The sequence below is a fragment of the Oryx dammah genome, unplaced genomic scaffold (assembly GCF_014754425.2).
Source record: "Oryx dammah isolate SB20612 unplaced genomic scaffold, SCBI_Odam_1.1 HiC_scaffold_11, whole genome shotgun sequence".
Taxonomy (NCBI): domain Eukaryota; kingdom Metazoa; phylum Chordata; class Mammalia; order Artiodactyla; family Bovidae; genus Oryx; species Oryx dammah.
This window is the reverse complement of record NW_024070195.1, coordinates 4,711,814-4,719,883: the sequence shown is the minus strand read 5'-3', so window position 1 is coordinate 4,719,883 and position 8,070 is coordinate 4,711,814. Positions and strand designations below refer to the sequence as shown.

The following is an 8,070-nucleotide window of genomic DNA, read 5'->3' as shown; positions in this document are numbered from 1 at the left end:
CCTGAGTGCTTCATTTTGGATTTTTTTTTCTCTTTTTAGGACATTATTATAGTTTGTGGAAATGTACCAGGTCCCTGTTATAACTATGTAGATAGAAGGACTAGATTTGTAGTGTTAACCCCAAAGCTCCATGAAAATCTGGAGACATCACAGAGGCCTCCAGTGTACATTGTGAATTCTCCTTTTTGCTTCTGTCTCACATAGGTTTTTCAGTCTGAACACTTCTGTTTACTTCTTGAATTGTCTTCTACAGTCATATGTTTCAATACATTGGGTTTTGGTTGCCATTGCAAATTAAAAGGCAGAGGGTTTTATTGCTTTGTAATTTGGCGTGGTGACTGCCTTTTCTGAAATTGTACCCTCGGGCCTCTTTTCTGTCATTTTACAGCTGTAAGTCTTTATCTCGGGATGAAAAATATCAGAAAAAATATTTTAAATGTTAATTCAGTCAAACTATTTGAAGCTAGATCATTATAGAGAATGCATTTTTAGTAGCCTGCTTTTAGTCCTTCAGAAAGGTTTTACAATTATTTCATTAATTTTAAAGTCCAATTAAATGCAGAGATTAATATTTTATTGACTTAATGTAACTCAAAGTCACACAGTGAATCGGTTCGGTTCAGTTGCTCAGTTGTGTCCAACTCTTTGCGACCGCATGAATCACAGCACGCCAGGCCTCCCTGTCCATCACCAACTCCCGGAGTTCACCCAAACTCATGTGCATCAAGTCGGTGATGCCATCCAGCCATCTCATCCTCTGTCATCCCCTTCTCCTGCCCCCAGTCCCTCCCAGCATCAGAGTCTTTCCAATGAGTCAACTCTTCGCATCACGTGGCCAAAGTATTGGAGTTTCAGCCTCAGCATCAGTCCTTCCAATGAACACCCAGGACTGGTCTCGTTTAGGATGGACTGGTTGGATCTCCTTGCAGTCCAAGGGACTCATAAGAGTCTTCTCCGGCAGATGGTAATTAGTCATGTCACTTACTGCCTGCTCTTTCTTGTTCTTATTTTTTTAACTGCTAAAACCATGTTTTCTTGTGACTTGCCTGTCCGCCTTAGCAAAGCTGTATTTTCTCTGATATTTTCATATTTGTGTTCCATAAACGAGGAAAATACCGTAGGTTTTCAAACACAATGCACTCAACAGAGCAATAAATTAATAATTACACTAAAGTCAGGATTCAAACTATCTGTGGAAATAGTCAAAATCAATTTATGGTAAGTAAATACAATAATTATATCTGTATAACACAGCTTATAGTGTACTTTTTAAGTGCCTTACATAATGTAATCTTACTTCATGCTTCTAAACAGATGTGCTCACTTTGTTTTTAGAGAAAGAGTAAGACGGTAGAAATATAGGGAATTTAGTGTTTTGCTCACCTAATGTTGAACCGGCAGCAACACATCAGATAAACAGTACTTTTATGGTTCAAAGAAAAAAACTCCTTAATACATATTAACTGATTGACTTTTTGCTATATAGCAGAAACTAACACATTGTAAATCAACTATATACCAATACATTTTTTTTCCAATACATTTTTATAATAAAAAAATTCCTAAAGTGATATGAAAATCCATGGTACAGATGTGTCCCCCAATTTTTCTTCGAAATTACATAGTTGTATTTTTTTTAAAGAACACATCAAGTACTACAAACACTAAGACGTCAGTACGGCTCTTCCCTACTGTGCAACCTTTTGTAAGCCAGATGGCATAGAGTGAGAAGCAGTGGCGTTAGAGCACATCTTGCTAATGGACGCACAAAATACAGATAAATCGAGATAAAACCCAAGTTCTCCCAGACAGAGTTGAAAGCTCTGGCAGCTTAATGCTGAGATGCTGAGTGAAGGAGCTACTCGGTACACGCTGCCTCTATAACAATTTGTAAGATCAACGCTGAAAGCTATGTGTTTTCTACCTTTTTTCATAAAAATGAAAACCCTCTTTGGATTTCTTTTGGTTAGCAAAAACAAGTACTAATATATGTCTTTTGTGAAAGTGAAGAACGTGGCACCCTGTACCAAGGTCATGGGACAAACATCTCTGGAACTGACCCATCGCCATAGCAACTGTTGCCTTGAGCCTCTAGATCTAAACCCGCCAGTTTCCTGACCCCATATTAGGTGAAGTACCACCCTGTTACCCACCCCATAGCATCCTAACCCATCACCTAATGCCACCCTTCCAGAAGGAATTTTCTCTGTCTCGAGGCTATAAACATTGGCTGCTAGCCCTTGAAAGGGATCCGCTCTCCCATGAGCCCGCCTACTGTCCTAACAGTGTCTCCCACTCTAATAAACTCTCTTCTCACATTCTGTCTCATATCTGGAAATTCTTTTCCAACCCACGTATGCACCACGACAAACAGCATGAAGTGAGCTTCCAGAAAGCAGGGAATTCCTGAATGTGAATTTGAGTCTTCTAAAATATGCTGAATTATTTTAAAAAAGAACTATGTCACTACTATTTGCTAGATGGTCAGATCGCACCCTAGGCTGGAATATAATAGGAATGCCACTCGAACGAGACCAGTACATGGCCCATCACCAGACGAAAGAGGTCTAACATTTAAAGCAAAAGGGCCGAGTGTGCGGTCCAGCCCCTTGCGATGTGTCTGGGGCCAGCAGATCCACTTTGCAGCCAACACAGGAAGTACTACGCCTTTAAAAAATTCAAGTGAATGGAGAATATGTGGCTTCATTTGTTCCTATGGAGTAACTGTTTTCCTCCCCAAACTTAAATCAGTTCTAGTTGAAATCAGGTGGGCATGGAAAAGTTAATCTCCACATGATTTATGAGTGAAAAATTCAACTGTAATAGAAGTCAGTGTCATCTGCAAATAGTTTTACTTTTTCTGTGATATTACCTCTCACAGACTCCATGAAAAATAATTTTTAGAAGTAATAAATTGAGTAAACTTGCAGGACATAAAATCAGTATACAAAAAATCTGCTGTTTCTGTTCACTAACAATGAACTATCAAAAATTAAGGGGGTTTCCCTGGTGGCTCAGTGGTAAAGATTCCGTCTGCCAGTGCAGGGGACGTGCACAGGTTTGATTCCTGGTCTGGAAGATCCCACATTCGGTGGAGCAGCTAAGCCTGTGCGCCACAGCTGCTGAAGCCCACACACCTAGAGTCTGTGCTAGAGAAACCACTGCAGTGAGACATCTGTGCCCCACAGCTAGAGAACAGCCCCCGTGCTCTGCAACTGAAGAAGGCCCGCCCACAGCAATGAAGACCCAGCACAGCCAAAAATAAAATAATCTAAAACTATTTAAGAAAATCTCATTTACAGTTGCATCAGAAAGAGTAAAATACCTAGGAATAAGTGTAAAGAGATGAAAGATTTGTACACTGAGAACAACAATCTAAGCGTCCCCTCAGTGGACAAATGAATACAGAAACTGATGTGTGTGTATATACACAATGGAATATTATTCAGCCGTGAGAAAGAAGTCTTGCCATTTGTGACAATATGGATGGACCTTGAGGGTATTATGCTAAGTGAAATAAGTCAGAGAAAGACACTTACTAAATGATCTCACTTATGTTTAGAACCTGAAACAAAAGCTTCATAGAAAAGAACAGGTTGACCATTGCCAGCAGCAGGAGTATAGGGATGTATAAGGTGGATCAAAGGTCACAAAATACCGACTTGTAAGTTTGGGGTGTAATGTACAGCATGGTGACTAGTTAGCAATACTGCATTGTGTATTTGAAAAGTGCTGAGTGGTTCTCATCACAAGGAAAAAAATAGTAACTGTGATATGATGTTAACTAAACATTGTCATCATTTCCTGATAGACACACATGTCTAACCAAAAAAATAGTAACTGTGATATGATGTTAACTAAACATTGTCATCATTTCCTGATAGACACACATGTCTAACCATCATATTGTATGCCTTAAACTAATACAATGTTACATTTCAGTGACAGCTAGATTGGTAAAATTTTTCTTTTTCATAGATTCTTCAATGAGAGTATTGCTAAAATTATAATTCTGCAGATAAATAATTTTATAAATGTTTCTAAGGCTTACTATAATGCAGTCCCTTAAAATAGAATTTGTAGAGAATTTTAATAGGAAACCACAAGTTAAATCTTTTTTTTTTTTTTTTTTAAATTTCAGTACTCTGAAGTGCTTAAGCACCTTTTTGGGAGATGTATCTTTTTTAGAAAAATAGTTAATAAAATTACAGTGACATTGTGGTCTTACACACAAACAGAAACCTGAGGTGGTCGATTGTGTATGGACTAAATTTGTTTTTAATTAATTATATATCTAGTAAATTATTAAAATGGAAAACAGCATTTAATTTTACTACGAAAAATGTTGATGCTGAGAAATCTATTTTTTACTTAGGATATAAAATTTACAGCTAAAAACCAGCAGGTGTCACTATGGTGACAGTTTTGTTTTTTTTTTTTTCCTTTTCCCCTCTCAGCAGTTCTGTGTAGATGGGTGCATACTGCCTATGAACAAAGATGTGTAAGAAATAATAAATTTAAGCAAAGACGTCAAAATTTCAGAAAGTATGTACAGTATCTCTGGAGAGTTAGTAGTACTTTTGAGAACTGTATTTTTTTCTTATTTTCTTCATATTTAATACATGCAGATCTTTAAATTATGTAACTAATATGAAGTTTCTAGAGACAAAAATATGGTAATTGGTGAAAAATAATAGTAGGAATTAAAGAGCTAGTTGTCAGGGTATCTTTTTCCCACTAAGTATGGAAACCAAGAGCTTCCCTGGGGGCTCAGACTGTAAAGAATCTGCCTGCAATGCAAGAGACCATGGTTCAGTCCCTGGGTGGGGAAGATCCCCTGGAGAAGGAAATGGCAGCCCACTCCAGTGTTCTTGCCTGGAGAATCCCATGGACAGAGGAGTCTACCAGGCCATAGTCCATGGGGTCAGAAAGAGTCAGACACGAGTAAGCAGCTAACACTTTGATGGGATCCAAAGTAGAATTTATATGCATTTACTCACTGAAGCATTGTACTATGTCTGGTTGTATTCAGAGAGATCTATAGTCAATAGTAGCACTCCATCTTAAATCTAGTTGTGCACATGTAACAATAGAAAGACCAGGACCATAATATTACACAGTATCACAGCGAAGACCGTGCCCTATAAGCGAGCAGTTTATGCTTAAAATCAGGGAATTCCTAGTAGTAACTATCTGTGTATGTTACTATCAGAGAATCATTAGGATTAAAGATAAAATTTGAATTTACTAGGATTTAGAGAATGAAAAAATGGCAGAATATCTGGTTTGGTTTAGTTCAGTAAGCATTTATGAAGCACCTGTGATCCAGCCACTTTATATTCCTAGATAAATGGTAGGGATTAAAAAAAAAAAAACTAATAAAGCTTGGTTTCTGCCCTTGTTTATCAAAAATACAGATGAAAATACTGGCAGATTCCAATGATAATTAACAGACATCTTTGATGTTGAAAACATCAGATAAAACTGGAAATTGGAAAGTTCACTGGCTTTGAGAGTCAAAAGACCTAAATTTTAGTTCTGCTTCCATCGCTAAATTTACAGACTTAATGTCACTTAGTTTTCACATTTGTGACTTTATTAATTTGTGTTCACCCTGTAGTTTAATTAGACTATCACGTAACAGGAGGGTTGCTCTGTAGAGTCAGTTGTGTGACTGATAGGGGAAATTGCTACCCAGCACGTGGGTTTTTGAGAACGAAGCTGAAAATAGCAATTCCTAGTCTAGACAGGGCAGGGATAGTGATGAAGAGCTTGGTTTGGAATTTAAGATCATGGGAATTTTTAACATCCATATATAGGTATGTCTATACACTGTTTATATTTCTTTCAACAATAAAATTTAGATTATCTGCCCTGTTGCTTTTTTTAATATGTGTTCATAATCAGCTCAAGTGACTAAAGTTACTATTTTTTTTTTGCCTTTGAGAACACCATCATTATTATTAAGATCAAAAAGATGTTAAGATATCAAAAAGATATCTTTGCCTTAGATAAATATTTTGCTTTTGTGTAATCAGTGAGAAAATACTATGGGCTTTTAGTAGGCAGCTACGCCTATTTAAGGATTTCCCATTTCCTTTCCCAGAAGATTAAATTGTTCAAGAACAAAGAACGTGTTTCATGCTGTTTCATATCCCATGCTTAGGACTTGTGCTGTGTGTTTAAAAAAGGAAAGTTCTCTCCATAGTATCAGGCTCAGTGATGAGTTTGATTAAGGGAGATTTGGACTGCCCTTGCTATTTCTGTTCACGTTTGTTTCACAGCAGTTGACTATGAAAATAAAGACTGGATGAACATGTTCTAATATTTTTAGCCTACATCATCAGGTTTCCGTTTTGTCGTCACCCAGCTTATAATATTTGCTATTTCTCTTAGGGAAGCTTTTAAGATAAGCTGCATACTGTGAAAGTCAAAACTTGACATTTTATCTCCCTGAAAAAGAACAATGACTCCCGACGACCCTTTTTCCTTTAAAAATTTAGGTCATCTGTTTAGAACTTGGAATGAATCTTCGATAGAAGCAGCGATGTAGGTAGGGATTAGGCTGTTCTAGCCCACAAAGACTGTGTCACAGTCTCAAAATGTCACAGTACCAGCCACAGAACCAGTAATACGTCGTGTTATAAGTATGTCGGCTTCCCTGGTGGCTCAGAGGTTAAAGCGTCTGCCTCCAATGCAGGAGACCTGGGTTCGATCCCTGGGTTGGGAAGATCCCCTGGAGAAGGAAATGGCAATCCACTCCAGTATTCTTGCCTGGAGATCCTATGGATGGAGAAGCCTAGTAGGTTACCATCCACGGGGTCGCGAAGAGTTGGACACGACTGAGTGACTTCACCTTCACCATAAGCTAGTAATTAGCCGCTGTACTGAATGATTTTTTTTTTTTTTTGAGAAATATATCTGAGTCTCACCTCGTGGGAGCTGGAATGTAGTTCTGGAAGCATTGTGGCCAGGGGAGGAGGCAGAACCCCTTCGGAGGTGGCCAAATGGGGGAGGCAGAACCCCTTCATTGATGAAGGGAGGCGTCTGCGGCTGAGGCCCCATCCTTCCTGGTTCCCCTGGGGCCTCTCTCCTGTCTCCTCTCCTTGCTGTTACACTTACTGCTTCAAAACAGAGAGTTCCCCATCCCACTCCCCAGTGAAGGCTTACAGTTTCTGGTCTGGTGCTGAAGAGATTTTGAAGTTTTTTTTCCAGTGATTTGTTGTGGATAAGAAGGAAGATGAGAGAATTCCTTCTCACCACCGCCCACAGACACATGTCTAACGTTCTCACGGGACGGTGGTAATTCTTTAAGCCCACTGCTGGAGAAAGGGGTCTCCATCTGCAGATTCGAGAGCTCCCACGGCGTTAGTGCCCTGGTTCTCTAAGGTGGGATGTGCTGTGAGCCGCCAAGTTGGCCGTGAGGTTGGCTGCCCACCAGCTCGCCCTGGGGCTGGAGGAGTGACGGAGGGCTGGGGCGAGCAGCCCGCAGGCTCTGCTTTCGGTTCTTTTCTTCCTTTCTCTCTTGCCCCAGCGGATCTCCCCTTCACAGCCATGAGTGAATCTCCAGGTGGAGATCCCAGGCCCCCTGTGGTGTCTCTGATCCAAGGAGGAGAGCAAGGCGCCTTCCTCTTTTCTGCATCAGACATGCATTTGCCTGGATCTCTTGTGTTAATCTTGGGTTCATGGTCTTACCATCTCATGGGGGTGGCTGATGAGGAGCACAGAGTGAGACCACACTTGAGTGTGGAAGGCACGGTGATTCTTGGGACCAGGTGGGTGTCTCGCCCCCCGCGCTCCCCCCCCCCCACTCTCATCTGGAATTTCAGAAGTCTCAGCGCACTTGATAGCATTCTTATTGGCTGCGGGCTGCAGATCACCTTGTGCCATGGAGGTGGTCAGGGTGTCATCTTCATAGGAGGCCCAGGGTCAAAGATACGTGAGTTACGCTTTATAAACCAGCTTACCTGGTTATATTTTACTTTTGTGACTATTTCTATTTTGTGACCCCCAGTCTTTAGAATGTTGCAGGATGATGTCAGCTGAGTGGCAGGAATTCAGGAAGGACCT

General features: G+C 40.1%; 1 non-coding gene across 1 annotated transcript; it reads left to right on the top strand.

The window, feature by feature from the left end:
* Nucleotides 1-6,658: 6,658 nt before the first annotated feature.
* Nucleotides 6,659-6,730, top strand: TRNAW-CCA. Its single transcript has one exon. It is a non-coding gene; the product is annotated as a tRNA-Trp (tRNA).
* Nucleotides 6,731-8,070: the final 1,340 nt, after the last annotated feature.